This window comes from Nyctereutes procyonoides, unplaced genomic scaffold (genome assembly GCF_905146905.1).
Source record: "Nyctereutes procyonoides isolate TBG_1078 unplaced genomic scaffold, NYPRO_anot_genome, whole genome shotgun sequence".
Lineage (NCBI taxonomy): Eukaryota > Metazoa > Chordata > Mammalia > Carnivora > Canidae > Nyctereutes > Nyctereutes procyonoides.
The window spans coordinates 17,026,169-17,041,922 of NW_026575034.1; the positions used below are offsets into that span (position 1 = coordinate 17,026,169).

The window sequence follows — 15,754 nt, forward strand, 5'->3', positions numbered from 1 at the left end:
TGCCAGGTATTACTGTAGTTGTTATTGCCTGACACTAGTGCTGATGCACTGGAATCCTTAAATTCCCAAAGTTAAGAAATGTGTCTAGATAGGCTTGTGAGATTTACCAAAACAAATACCAGAGAATCCAATTTCAGAAAATTCAGAAAATCCAAATTCAGAAATCTGAATTTCAGTCAATAACAAATATTTTATTGTAAGTATATCCCATATATATGTGTGAAGTAATGTTTTGTGCATACATACCAAAAATTATTGTTTACCTGAAATTCAAATTTAACTGGGTGTCATGTATTTTATCTACCAATCCTAGTGGATGATAAGAGAATTAGTACTTCTCATTCCATTTGTGCTTAACTCTATTAGAAATGGACCAGAGGGCAGCCCTGGTGGCTCAGTGGTTTAGCGCCACCTTTGGCCCCAGGCGAGATCCTGGAGACCAGCATCAAGTCCCACCTCAGGCTCCCTGCACGGAGCCCGCCTCTCCCTCTCTCTCTCTGTGTCTCTCATGAATAAATAAGTAAAATCTTTTTTAAAATTTTTAAAAATGGCAAATATATGAAATTAGCTCACTATTACTCATAATAAGAAAAGTGAAAATTAAAACTAATCCCTGCTATACCAATTCTATCAGATTGGCACAAATTCAAAAAAATATGATAGAATATTCTTTTGACCCAGGTATGCAGAGCACTCTCATGTATTACTTTTGAGAATCCCATAGAGAGGACTTTGGTAATATCTGGGGGGAAAAAATAGTTAAATTACTTACATAAAAGGTCATTCACTGTTTAACTCTATGGGTAACAGCAACCCAAACGTCCATCAAAAGGAGTTTGGTTGAAGAAACTATGATAAATCAATAAACTGGAATACTCCATACTTGTCAAAAAAAAATGAGGTAGATCTCCATTCTTTAATTATACTAATACTAAGTGATCTTCAGGATATATTACTAAGCGAAAAAAAAAAGGAAGTTACAGAACACTATACTTAGTGTAATGATAGGACAGCAAACACAAACATTTTTATTTCTATTTATATTTGTGTATGTATTCACTTATATTTACAAAAATCCTGTAAACAAAGACTAAAATGTTTAAATATAGGAAAAGGAGGTAACAGAGGACTGAGAATGGGCATGATACTTCTCCAAATATGCCTTATTATGTAGTTCTAACTTTGGAAACATAGAAAACTTTGACATTTCAAAAGTAAACTTAAGCAATTTCTAAAAATAAAAAAACAAACTGAGGAACCACTAAAAAAAAGGAGATTATTTCAAGGAGCTCAATCACAGCTATTTTGACTCTACATTATTAGTGATACATGCTTTTTTTAATATTTTATTTATTTATTATGAGTGACACAAAGAGAGAGAGAGGCAGGTACATAGGCAGAGGGAGAAGCAGGCTCCATGAAGGGAGCCTGATGTGGGACTCGATCCAGGGACTCCAGGATCACGCCCTGAGCCATAAGGCAGACGTTCAACCGCTGAGCCACCCAGGCGTCCGTAGTGATACAAGTTCTAAGGACAAATAGAGCAGTAAGTATATATAAATTTCATTTGGTAACCAAATAGCCAATAGTAATATTGATATTTTTATTTTGAATCTATTTTCTTATAATATAAATAATTACTTAATGTTATTAGGTAATAAGATTTGCAATGTGAGATTAAAGAGATACAACTATTAAAATCAGTTATATTTAAAATCTTGTAATATTAAATTTAAATTAGGAATAGCAGTATAAACTCTAAACTGTTATTTTCTTCCAAATGTATATATTTCCAACAAACAAACAAAAAATATATATTCCCTAGCTCTGCCTTCTGAAAAGGACTAAAAGTAATGACAGTCCAATAGCTATAAATACATCTAGCAACCAAGACTGTGGTCTCTAAATACCATTCCCCATTGAAAGAATCCAGAACTCCTTGGAGGAATGGCTGGTTCCAGGTCTAAAACAGGAAATATAGAAGATAAGCCAGGAAGGAACCAAAATGCAAGAAAGCCGTCCTGTCAAAAAAAAAACAGTATGATGTGGTTACCACTTGCCAAATATGGAACTACATAACAAAAGTCATACTAAATGCTATCAATCAAGTATATAAAACCCATAAATTTGCCATTATACTAAAAACAATTAAATTCCACACATTGGACATCATTGCTAGTAAGTAGGCACTAACTCTTAAAAGAAAGAATTGGCATTTTTCTTGCCTTTCCTGAATGGACAGTATTTCAAGGTAACCAAACAGCCCCAGTTTATACAGAAAAGTTTTTTACAGAAATGACACTAATAAATAAATAATTAGAAAGTCACCATTTTTTAATCCCTAATAAAGTGGATTCAGGCTACCATCCTAATGGATAAAATGATTAGATAAAATATTGATTAGAACCCCCATGATAAGTCTTAAAGTGAGGACAAGCAGATATTGTGGGCTCTCTGATATAACATGAAGCACACAGTACCACTTATAAAGTATTCCGGCCAGAATAGTCAAACCTCTAAAGCCAAACTGCATTTATGAAAATATGAGGAGAAAAAGCACAAAGTAAATAACCCTATAAGGAAGAAAACAAATAAATCCAGAATATAGGAATAGTCCATATAACCCAATCAACCCAATGTGATAGTCTTTATGTATCAGTGTGGCTAGACTTTAGTCCCTGGTTATTCAATCAAACACTAATCTAAGTGTTGCTATGAAGCTATTTTGTATATGTAAGTCCATAATCAATTGACTTTAAGTTAAGGGAGATCATCCTACATAATCTGGATGGGTCTGATTTGATCAGTTGAAAGAATTTAAGAGCAGAACAGAAGCTGTACAGAAAAATTTTATCTGTGCTTAGTGGTTTCAGTTCAAAGAATTTAAGAGCAGAAGGCTGTACAGAAAAATTTTATCTGTGCATAGTGGTTTCAGTTCATGCCCACAAATTCCATTTCTATCTTGTCTTACCAGCTTTCCCAACTGAGCAGGCCAATTCTTTGTAATAAATCTCTTATTATATATCTCCCACTTGTTCTGTTTCTCTGGTCGAACCCCAATACATCCAGTTTCTGCAATAACTTAATCGTATGAAAAAAGGAGGGGGGGAAGACTGCTCTCAAAGGAAATTTCAAATATAACAGTCAAAATGTAATGAGAGGATCTTGTTTGGATCCTAATTCAAAACAAAGTAGTAAAAATTTACTATCTGTAAGGATAGTAGATAATCTAGGAAATTTAATTATGAACTGGCTGCTTCTAGGCCTTGTTTTCCATGTAGCAGAGTGATAAAACTGAGCTGGGTTTTGCTGTCTGGAGTAAACTGTGTCATTTCCCATTGGCCTGTCTGTGGCAACAGGGACCCAAACAACCAAGGTGGATAGTTCCCAGCTCTTGAAATTTCTGACTTCATTCCCCCTGGCCCTGTCAGAAAACACTAGCTTGACCTTTCCTTGTTATACATGATAATGGTAAGGTTTGAGTTTTGCACTTACATGAAGAGAAATGTGACTTCTTTGATCCTTAGGTTATTAGGCCTAGCTGGCTTGGGGGGAAAAAAATAGACTTACAGCCAGAAGAGTTTAAAGGAAAGAGATGTCTGATTGACAATATTAAAACACTGATGTGACAGGATGTGACAGCTAGAGAAGAGAATGTTAACTTGTCTCCTAGCCAAAAAGGTTGTCAGGGAAGTGGATTCCTGATTTCAGTAAAGTAGAAAGTGTTCAAAGGAAAAGCAAATAATGGTAGAGGTGTTGTTGGCTGGAGAATGGGAATTCCTGAGGTCAAACTGAGATAGCTAAAGCAGAGAGGAAACTAGCCTGGGGTGAGTGAAGGCGAGGCATGCCAAAAGAAAGTGGGACATAAAGAGTTTCAAAGATCAGTGGTCATAGGACATAGCAATAAAGGATTGTAGAGAGAATGGGAGGTGGTATGGAATGACAGGATAACTATGGGGGCAGGTAGTATATACAATGATCCCCAAGATCCAGGTAGATCTTTGAGACAATGAGATGGTTACATCATCCATTTAAAAGGAGTTCCCCGGGCAGCCCTGGTGGCCCAGTGGTTTACCAACGCCTTCAGCCCAAGGTGTGATCCTGGAGACCCGAGATCAAGTCCCACATCAGGCTCCCTGCATGGAGCCTGCTTCTCCCTCTGCCTGTGTCTCTGCCTCTCTCTCTCTCTCTCTCTCTCTCTCTCTCTCTGTGTGTGTGTGTGTGTGTGTGTCTCATGAATAAATAAATAAAATCTTTTAAAAAATAAAATAATAAAATAAAATGAGTTCCCAAATACTGGGGTCCATTTTGTTGATATGACCTGGCTAGTATGAGCACCAGCACCTTTATGATATAGATTTAATAAATATAATGTTTTAAGTTGCTTGGTCTGCCAGCAAGATACAAGATGGACTGAATAGTAAATATGTTTCAGAATAAGTTGATGGCTAAGATGTTAGTATACTAATCTGTCAAATAACAAGGAACTTATACTGAGATGATGGTATGGAATTGACAAGAACAGGTTAAGCCCAAGAGTAGAAATATAATGTATAGCTAAAACTTGAGGTTCTGAAATCAGATGGTAGATTTGAATCCCTGCTCTACCACTTATGAACTAAGTGACCTTGGACAATTTATTTAACCTCTCCAGGACCATTTTCTCTTCTTTAAAATTGAGATGATATCGACATTTTTTAGGGCTGTTGTTAGACTTACAAGTGAGATAATACATATAGAATACTTTTGGTATCTGACACACACGCTAAAAACTCAAAAAAAATATGACAAAAAAATAAAACAAGGAGAAATTTTAAAGAAAGTACAGGATAGGGGATCCCTGGGTGGCGCAGCGGTTTAGCGCCTGCCTTTGGCCCAGGGCGCCATCCTGGGGACCCGGGATCGAATCCCACGTCGGGCTCCCGGTGCATGGAGCCTGCTTCTCTCTCTGCCTGTGTCTCTGCCTCTCTCTCTCTCTCTCTCACTGTGTGCCTATCATAAATAAATAAATAAATAAATAAATAAATAAATAAATAAATAAATAAATAAATAAATAAAGTACAGGATACCATGACAGAATGCTTTAGGAGACAGAAAGAAATCTCTTCATATGATTTAGTCTGAGAGACCAGAAGGAATGCTGAAGCTCCTTTGACACAGAAATTCTTGAATTCAAATGCCCATTATTGTGGTATATTCATTCCTCTGGGAGATATTCTATATAAATATGGAAATACAGGACTGGGACAATAATGAAGGATAACAATTAACGATGTTGATTAGGAAATCATCTGAACACAGGGATGCCTGGGTGGCTCAGTGGTTGAATTGTCCTGGCATAATTGTTGCAAATCAGTAAGACAATAATAAGGATTATCTTAAAAACTGTAATAGAAGAGATTAGAAATTCTGAAATAGGAATTATGAAGTTATTTTGTAGCAGGCAAAGGAAACTTTTATTTTTCTTACATATAAAAAAGATGTAGGAAAATGTTTGTAAGAAATAGTTGTAAGTAGGGACACCTGGGTGTCTCAGTGGTTGAGCATCTGCCTTTGGCTCTGGGTGTGATCCCAGGCTCTGGGGGTTGAGTCCTGCGTCGGGATCCCTGTAAGGAGCCTGCTTCTCCCTCTGCCTTTGTCTCTGCCTCGCTCTCTGTGTCTCTCCTGAATAAATAAAATATTTTAAAAAGTATTTTTGATTGCAAATACAGTGTTATTTCTTCCTTTCCAATCTGCATGCCTTTTATTTCTTTGTCTGGTTGTATTGCACTGACTGGAACCTCAAACTATATTTAATTGAAGGAAAATTTTATAGAGAAATACTCCTGACTCCCAGGCCCAGATTAGGCTAAACTATAGGACTTTGTTGAATTTAATTAGATTTCTTTTTTAATTTACTAAATCATTACCTATATCTCATTCTTGGGCTTGGTTTCTCCAATGTTCCTATCTTCATCACATCTTCAAATACTGAACAACTACTGCAGGCCGGGCTCTGTGCTAGTTGTCAGGAAGACAATCCTCAGAACCTTCTCCATAAGGTATAAAAGTACACAGACAACACAGACCCTGGCCCTGATGACATCTTACCATCTTACTGAGGCAGTTTACAATAAGAGTTAAAAGCATAGGCTGATGGTTCAGGCAGCACGGGTCTGAATACAGCTCTGCTCCTTAGCTGGTTGGTTGACCTTGGAAAAGCTAATTGACTTTCTTATTTCTTCAACTGTAAAATGAAAGTATTAACATTACCTATCTCATTCGATTGCTGTGAGGTTATTAATTTATACCTTTATAGTATGTAAAACAGGGGCGCCTGGGTGGCTCAGCCAGTTGGGCATCTGCCTTTGGCTCAGGTCATCTCAGGGTCCTGGGATAGAGCCTGCTTCTCCCTCTCCTCCCCACCTCGTATTCTCTCTCACTATCTCCATCACTATCTCTGTATCTCTCAAATAAAATCTTTTTTTTTAAGGACTTAAAACAGACTTGTTTTTTTTTTTTTTTTTTAGATTTTATTTATTTATTCATGAGAGACACAGGCGGAGGGAGAAGCAGGGTCCATGCAGGGAGCCTGATGTGGGACTCGATCCCAGGTCTCTAGTGTCAGGCCCTGGGCTGAAGACGGCGCTAAACCGCTGAGCTACCCGGAGCTGCCCCAACAGGGCTTGTTCTTTTTTTTTAATGATAGTCACAAGAGAGAGAGAGAGAGAGAGAGACAGGCAGAGGGAGAAGCAGGCTCCACGCACCGGGAGCCCGACGTGGGATTCGATCCCGGGTCTCCAGGATCGCGCCCTGGGCCAAAGGCAGGCGCTAAACCGCTGCGCCACCCAGGGATCCCGAACAGGGGCTTGTTCTAATGGTCGATAAGTATCATCCATTATTAGAGGGCAGGATTAATGCATCACAGGACACATCTACAAATGATTGAAGGACAAGTGTCCTCATATGAAGAATCATAAATAGTTTAATTTAGCTGCTAAGTAGCTTAATTTAGTTTAACCTACCATAAGTGGTTTAAAACCCGAGGTTAAATCCTTGCTCTGTTGTTCACTAGCTACGAAACTTTGAGCAAACTGCTGAAACAAGGGCAAGGCCTGTAAGGTGACCTAACAGAACACTTGGCACACAACAGATGCGTAACGGACGGCAACAATACCGCCGACATCCTCGCTCATTGCTGCCACCTTACGAGGGCTTACCGCTGGGGGAGCCGTGCTACCCGCTTTCCACGGTCTTTGAGGCTTCTTGACCTGGCCAGGCTATCAGCGGCCCCACCTCACGGTAGAGTAACAAGATTACCTTTGTGTAGCTACGACCACTGGGAGGCTGGAGGCCTAACAAGCGGTGGCTTGGACTGTCCAAGCCCCGGCCAAACCCAGGATGTGTATACAGGGCGGCCTTTGTCAGCAGCTGGGCCCTGCACAGCTGCTCGGGGGATGGCGCCAGGGGAGGCGGCAGTCGGCCAGGCGGGAGCCGGGCCACCTCACGGGGCCGCGCCTAGAGGAGCCCGCCCGGCGAAGCTCTCCGCCGCCTCTGGGCGCGGCCCCCTCTCCTCTCACCGGGCCTCACGGGCTCAGGCGTCGTCGAAGGTCCGCACACTCAGAGGCGAGGGACACCGGGGAGCGCCCGGCGCCTGGGAGAGGTTGGGCGCCGTTTCCAGGCAACGCGCTGGGGGCGGGGCGGGCCCTTGCGTCACTGAGGCGCGCCCCGGGCGCAGGCCGAGCGGGCGTCGCCGCCGCCGCCGCCGCCGCCGCCTCCGCCTCCGCCTCCACCTGCGGGCCTGAGCCGTGGGCTGAGGCGGAGCTGCTGCCGCCGGAAGCGCGATGCCTTGAACCTGGGGTGAGCTGCGCGGTGCCGTCCTTTCGCCGTTCCTCTTCCTTGTTGCTCCAAGACCCCCGGGCTGGGAGGAGAAACGTGGGCCAGCCCTCGGCTGCCGAGCGGCGCTTCACTGGGCAAACAGGCCTGGCCCCGCCACCCTTTCTAGGCCTCGGCTTAGGGCGCAGCGCTGGCTTGGGAGGCGCTTCCGCGGACACTCCGGCCCCACCCCGGCAGTTTCCAGTGGCCGGGGCTGCAGATGGCTTGTCCCGTGGGAGGTGTGATTCCGGGGGAGCCTGGAGAGAGTTCATCCTCCCCGAGCCGGGAACAGCTTTTGAATCTTGCCGCCGGCGCCGACGGTGGGCCAGCGGGCGTAGCTGTTGGCCGAGAGCGCAGGTGCGCTGGCGGAGGGCCGAGGCACAGGACGGCCCGACGGCGGCCCGCGTGCGGGGAGGAAACACGCCGAGGCCGCGCTGGACAGCCCGGGTTAGACACGCCCTGCAGGGCCGCTCGCTCGGGAATGGCTCGGGAATGGCCGGGGCGGTCTGCACAGCCGGCCCTCCGTTGCCAGGTTACCCTACGCTGCCCGTCTTCCCAAAGGGTTGGTTTGTCGACCCAGCTACCTTGGCCCGGTCTGAGACAAAAATGTTAACCTTGCTGATGATTGCTAGTAGCTCTTCCCAGAAAGGAAGCCTTCCGTGTGACTTTTTTTTTTTTTCTTTTTCTGTTACTTGTGATGTGTTACGAAATGTGCATTAACCGCTGCTACTCAAATTGAACCCCAGGCCTGCTGTTGAGTTTCAGTCTACGTTCTGTCCCATTTCATGTTGCCAGACGGTTTCGTTCTTGCCTCTGGTGTATTTATAAAGCTGCCTTCGCGCGTACTATGGTTTGTTAGTCTTGGACCTCGTGCCTAAAGCTAATTCTTTTCCAGCTCTCCTCTGCCCATCCGGATCAACAATCCTAAATCCGTGACCTCTGTATTGAAGTCACTCCTGAGAAGTGATGCTTTCCGAATCCAGAACTCCAAAGTAGTACGGATTTTTCTCCTTTCCTTTGATTCTGCCTGGCTGCAGTTTCTAAGTAGTTTCCTCCAGAAATGTGTTTTTTTTTTTTATATTTAATGTGTGTAGGAGCCCGATTCTTCTTGCTCCATATCTAAATATTTAACACACTTCCCTTCCCCTTCTCCCAAAAAGGCAGGGAAGGTCCGGAGAGAATTCTTACAAGTCTAATTAGTGAATTTTTCTAGATATGAAATATATTTGTAAATACAGCAATGCCGTCATAAATCCATAGGCTTCATCTCAAGTGCCCTCTTTTTGTAGTTTTTCTTTCTAATTAAGATCTTTGAGCCCAGAACAAGCATTGTAGCTCCTGTAGTAACTGGTCTAATTATTTTCTTATGTATCTGTTAATAGCTGCTATTAATTTCTTGTTTTGCAGAACAGCTGATCCCTGCTTACAGATGTAGAGTTTGAGTAAGCAGTGAGTAATAATATAAGTAACAGTCTTAAGGATCTAGTTTTTAGAACTTAGTTTTTATCACTGATGTTAAAACTGACTTAACAGTGAAAGTAGTTTGATGATTATTTCAGTTATAAATACCATTTTTGTAAGTACAGTTGATACAAAAATTCATGGAGAACAGGTTTCAGAGAGGTTTTCTAAATATCACAGTACTTGTCAACTAGTCATTTTACTGTACTTCCAGGCTTCTTAACTTTGCTTTAATCCTTTTATGAATGGATATAGATTAAATGTTCATGGAGGTTTTTTGCTTGGTTTTGTCTTTTGTTTTGCCAGTTACCCATGATGTGGTTTTTATATCTTTGTAATGAATATTTGAACTACAACAATTCATTTGTTAGAAAAAGAAGTGATCAAGTGTATGTTACCACCCACTAGAGAATGTGGCATTTTTGGAATCCTTGATATTCTTATGAATTTCAAAATAACATTTGTTCTCTATTGAGAAAATCCTTCAATCCTGGTTTTTTGAAAGCATATTACAGGCATACCTTGGAGATATTGCAGGTTCAGTAATAGACCACCACAGTAAAGTGAGTATTTCAGTAAAGTGAGTCCAATGAATTTTTTGGTTTCCCAGTGCATTAAAAAGTTATGTTTACACTATCTTGTAGTCTATTAAGCTTGTAACAGTGTTATGTCTAAAAAAAAAAATTGTACATACCTTAATTTAAAAAATACTTCATTGCTAAAAAATGCTAACCATCATCTGAGCTTCCTTCCAACAAGTCATAATATATATATATATATATATATATATATATATATATATATATATATATTTTTTTTTTTTTTTTTTTTTTTTTTTTTTTTTGCTGGTGGAGGGTCTTGCCTCAGTGTTGATGGCTGTTAACTAATTAGGGTGGCGGTTGAAGGTTGGAACAGCTTTGGCGATTTCTTAAAGACAGTAATGAGTTTGCCTCATCAGTTGGCTCTTCCTTTCAGGAGTGATTTCTCTCTAGCATGTAATGTTATCAAAATTGGAGTCAGTTTTCAAATTGACTTTCAAACTGTCAAATTGACTTCTCAAATCCTGCCACTGCTTTACCAGCTAAGTTTATGTAATATTCTAAGTCCTTTGTTTTCATTTAAATACTTCACAACATCTTCACCAAAAATAGATTCTGTCTCAAGAAACCACTTCTTTTGTTCATCTAAAAGAAACAAGCCCTCATGTGTTGAAGTTTTGTCATGAGATTACAGCAATTCAGTCACATCTTCAGGTTCTACTTCTAATTCTCATTCTCCTGCTCTTTCCACCACATCTGCAGTTAGTTATCTTATCCACTAAGTCTTGAACCCCCTCAAGTCATCCATGAGGGTTAGAATCAACTTCTTGCAAACTTCCATTCACCTTGATATTTTGACCTCTTCCCATGAATCATGAATATTCTTAATGACATCTAGAATGGTGAATCATTTCCAGAAGGTTTTTCAGTTGACTTTGCCCAGATCCATCAGAGGAATTGCTATGTGGGGTGGTTATAGCCTCACAAAATGTTAACTAATAAGACTTGAAATTACTTCTTGATCCATGGGCTACAGAATGAATGTTGTGTCAACAGGCATGAAAATAATACTAATCTCATTTTACATCTCCATCAGGGCTCTAGGGTGACCAGGTGCATTGTCAATAAGCAGTAATAATTTGAAAAGAATCTTTTTTTTTTTTCTGAGCAGTACATCTCTACAGTGGGCTTAAACTATTCAATAAGCCATATTGTAAACATATGTGCTATCATCCAGGCTTTATTCTTCCATTTTTAGAGTATAGGCAAAGTAGATTGAGCATTTTTAAGGGCCCTAGGAAGATCAGAATGATAAATGAACGTTGGCTTCAATTTAAAGTCACCAGCTGCATTCCTCCTAATAAGAGAGTCAGCCTGTCCTTTGAAGCCAGGCATTGGCTTCTCCTTTCTAGCTATAAAACTCCTAGATGACATCTTCTTCCAAGAGAAGCCTGTTTGATCTACACAGAAAGTCTGTTGTTTAGTGTAGCTACCTCTGTGGCTTATTGGAGCTAGATCTGGATAATGCGCTGCAGCTTCCATATCAGCACTTGCTGCTTCACCTTGCACTTTAATATTACAGAGATGACTCCTTTCCTTATAAACCTCATGCTAGCTTCAAACTTTTCTTCTGCAGCTTCAATACACTCAGCCTTTGTAGAATCAATGGGAGTAAGGACCATGCTCTGGATTAGGCTTTGGCTTAAGGGAATGGCGTGACTAGTTCAATCCTCTATCTAGATCACTAAAACTTTCTCATCAGCAGTAAGGCTGTTTCACTTTCTTATGATTTGTGTTTTCCCTGGAGTAGCACTTTTAGTTTCTTTCAAGAACTTTACTTTCACATTCACAACTTGGCTAACTAATGCAAGAGGCCTACCTTTTGGCCTATTTCAGCTTCCAACATGCCTTAATTTTTACTAAGCTTAATTAGTTCTAGCTTTTGACTTAAAATGAGAGATTTGTGACTTTTCCTTTCACTTAAACACTTAGAGGCTGTTGTGGGGTTATTAATTGGCCTAATTGCAATATTGTTGAGTTTCAGGATATAGGGAGGCTAATGGAGAAGAGAGGTTGGGGAAACAAATAGTGGAACAGTCAGGATATATGCAACATTTATCAATTAAGGTTGCTATTTTATATGGGTGCAGTTCATAGCACCCCAAAACAATTGCAATGGTAACCTCAAAGATCGCTGATCACAGATCACCATGATAAATATAATGATAACAAAAAAGTTTGAAATATTGCAAGAATTACTAAAATGTTACAAAGAAATGAACAAACGCTGTTAGAAAAATGGTGCCAATAGACTTGTTCCATGCACGGTTACCATAAACCTTTAATTTTGGGGGAAAAAAAAGGTAATATCTGTGAAGCACAATAAAGCCACGTGCAATAAAACAAGGTATGCTTTTATATTTTACCAGAAAGTACTAAATTATAGGTGATATAATAGTATGACAGCTGCTAGTTCCTTGAAAACTTTTTTTTTTTTTTAATTTATTCATGAGAGACAGAGAGAGAGGCAGAGACACAGGTAGAGGTAGGAGCAGGGATCCTGATGTGGGACTCGATCCCAGGTCTCTCCAGGATCACGCCCTGGACTGAAGGCGGCACCAAACCGCTGAGCCATCTGGGCTGCCCCCTTGAAAACTTTTGATGGGAGATTTATCTTTCTCTGAATTCTATGCCAGTAGTTTGCAAATTATATTCCTATGCTATACTACTGTTCCATGGTCAAGAGGGAATTATTTTGATAATATCAAATAATGAATATTTCTCTATTTATATACATATTAACTCGGATAAATTTTTATGATTTTGTATTTTTAGTTCGTGTATTTTTAAAATTTCAACCTCTCCAAATAATTACTAGATGAATGAACAAATTAGCAAGAGTCAAAAGAATACTAAGTGAACAATAATAAAACTGTCAACATTTACTGTATCTGTTCATAAACATTTATTGCATGCTTATGTATTTACCAGAAGAGAGAACACAGCTTCTATCCTCAGGAAGCTCACAGAGGGGGATGGTCAAATGACCTAACTGATGATATGTGCTCTTTTATAAAAGAATGTGCAGAGTCACCAAAGAGAGGAACACTGAAAAACTCGTGCTGGGTGACTAGAGGGTGGCCACAACAGACTGTTTTTGTGAACATGCACCCTTGGTTTAGGTTTTATAATGCATATAGATCACAGAGTTATATTTTTATGCTAGTGATGGACATTAATATTTATCATTACCATTATTTTATGGTATTCAAAATTAACTGAAAATACCAGACCCTATTCACTGAACCAAATTAGGAACCACTGCCTAGGCTTTCTTGTATCTAAATAGTCACCTTTTAATCAGAGGAGCTAGTGATTAGGTTTCCCAGATACCAAGTGCAATACAGGATAACAAGTTAATATGTAACATGTTGCCTCAAATTATAAACCTTATTCAAAGTTAGGGCATCAGATCAAAACAATGCAGAAATAAAAGGGACCATTTTCTAACTCAGTAAGTGCAGCCTCTTTATAAATACCTTTTTGGTAGGCACATTGGTTAAATTATCGTTACATATTTTACACTAAATATTAAGATCATGTGTTTCAAAAGTTTAATTTTTTCTTTGTTAAGGAATGTAGGTATAATATAAAGTTTTCGGTCTGATTGGTTAGAATTTTTGTTGCATTTGAATTGGATTGGTCCAGGAAAGCTAGAGGGAATTTAAGTTTCACTTTGAGAATGAAATACTAGGTTAGAAGTCACCCAAGCAAAAATATTCTCTAAAATTTATTCATTAGATGAACTTCTGATCTTTATTTAAACACCTCCACAGGGATCCCTGGGTGGCGCAGCGGTTTGGCGCCTGCCTTTGGCCCAGGGCGCGATCCTGGAGACCCGGGATCGAATCTCACGTCGGGCTCCCGGTGCATGGAGCCTGCTTCTCCCTCTGCCTGTGTCTCTGCCTCTCTCTCTTTCTCTCTCTCTCTCTCTCTGTGACTATCATAAATAAATAAAAATTAAAAAAAAAAAAAACACCTCCACAGTTTGAAAACAAGCTCACACGTAAGACAGCCCGTAATACCTTTGGATAATTACGGATGATAGAAATTTCTTTTTATTTATTTATTTATTTATTTTTTTAATTTATGATAGCCACACACACAGAGAGAGAGAGAGAGAGAGAGAGAGAGAGAGAGAGAGAGAGGCAGAGACACAGGCGGAGGGAGAAGCAGGCTTCATGCACCGGGAGCCCGACGTGGGATTCGATCCCGGGTCTCCAGGATCACGCCCTGGGCCAAAGGCAGGCGCCAAACCGCTGCGCCACCCAGGGATCCCAGAAATTTCTTATTTGACCTGAATTTGCCTAATTACACTTACTGGCCATTCTTTCCACTGTAGCTATATATGATAAATCGTACTTCATCTTTTACATGAAATCTCTTCAAATGTTTGAACAAACCTGCTGGTTGTTCAGAATTGTTCTCTAGAATAAATCAGTTTCATTTTCTAGATCCATAACATCTTGTATACTCTTCCAGTTACGTTCAAATGATTAATGCCCTTTAAAAGAGTAACTGCTTAGGGCACCTGGGTGGCCCAGTTAAGTGGCCGATTTCTTGATTGTAGCTCAGGTCATGATCTCAAGGTTGTGAGATGGAGCACTGCATCGACCTCAAGGTTGGGTGTGGAACGCTTAAAATTTTTTCTCCCCCCTCTGTCCTTCCTTCCTCGTCCCCCTGTAAATACACACACACACACACACACACACACACACAGCTTTGAGTGCCAAGAGTTGATTACCAAACTTCAGTGTGGTAGACCCATTACAGAGCACAATAGGACTAGGGTCTTGCTCTAGACCTCTGCTTCTAGCAAGAGTTTAGGATTATTTTAACATCTTTCTTGTCTTTATTTTCTGTTGACATATTTTGACTGAAACTCTCAGACTTTATATTTTAGCTGCTTTTAAGCACATCTATGTGCAGTTGGCTTTTCAAAACATATTCAGGATTTAACTTTTAGTCATTTTTGACATAACTTATTCCAGTCTAGAAAATCATTATCAATTTCATTCTTGATCCTAGTATTCAGTGGATGCTATTCATTCATACCAATTTTAACCATCCACTTCCATGGGCAGACATGCAATCTTGTTTCAGGTCATCAGTAAAAAACAGTAAACAGACCATCTCTTGGTATACCAGTCTCCCTCTGCCTCTGCTTTAGTCACTGTAGCCTTTTTTATTACCTCAAAGGCACCATGCTCCTTGCTGCATTAGACACTTTCTATAGCCTCTGCCTGAAATGTCCTTTCCTCTCTATGCCTCTGCCCCTATTTAGCTAACTCCTGACTGATCTCAAATCCAATGTTGCTTGCCCAGGGTCTTTCCTGACACACCACTAACTCAAGCCTCTCTTTTATAGGCTTTTGTAGTACCCTGTACTTGTTTGGCTTAGCTTTTCTCATCTTATAATTATGTATTTATTGGTGTGATTGTGCCTCTTCCCCACTGAATCAGATGCTCCCATGATAGCAAGAACCATGTCTCTTTTGCTCACTGTTGTATTTCCACAGCCTTAAAAAAGCCATGTACCACAGTGGTTTCCCAACACCAATTTACAGCCATTGGTTCCTGAGGATGATTTTTTTTAACACATTTGAATTACAATAAGAAAAATAAGGACAAAACATACATACATATATATATATATATATATATATATATATATATATATGTAGTATACATCAGTGTGAAGTTACTGCCTTGGGAAAGACTTTTTAATATTTTTCTACATTTCAAGTTATAAAAAGTTTTTTTTAATTTTTTATTAAGTTTTGGGGATATTTTTGTCTATTTTTGGAAACTCTCTTTACTCAGAATAAAAATAAATGTGC

General features: G+C 40.0%; 1 protein-coding gene and 1 long non-coding RNA gene across 2 annotated transcripts in view; one reads left to right on the forward strand and one right to left on the reverse strand.

Moving 5' to 3' along the window:
- Nucleotides 1-1,369: 1,369 nt before the first annotated feature.
- Nucleotides 1,370-7,536, reverse strand: LOC129504703 (uncharacterized). Its single transcript, XR_008663414.1, has 3 exons — nt 7,200-7,536; nt 1,911-2,021; nt 1,370-1,528 (listed from the first exon to the last, which is right to left on the reverse strand). It is a non-coding gene; the product is annotated as an uncharacterized LOC129504703 (long non-coding RNA).
- A 182-nt stretch (nt 7,537-7,718) lies between these two features.
- Nucleotides 7,719-15,754, forward strand: part of RNF141 (ring finger protein 141) — a 33,847-nt gene continuing 25,811 nt past the window's right edge. Inside the window, exon 1 of the mRNA XM_055317527.1 lies at nt 7,719-7,839. The gene's annotated coding sequence lies outside the window, so the exon portion shown is untranslated. The remainder of the gene's footprint in view (nt 7,840-15,754) is intronic.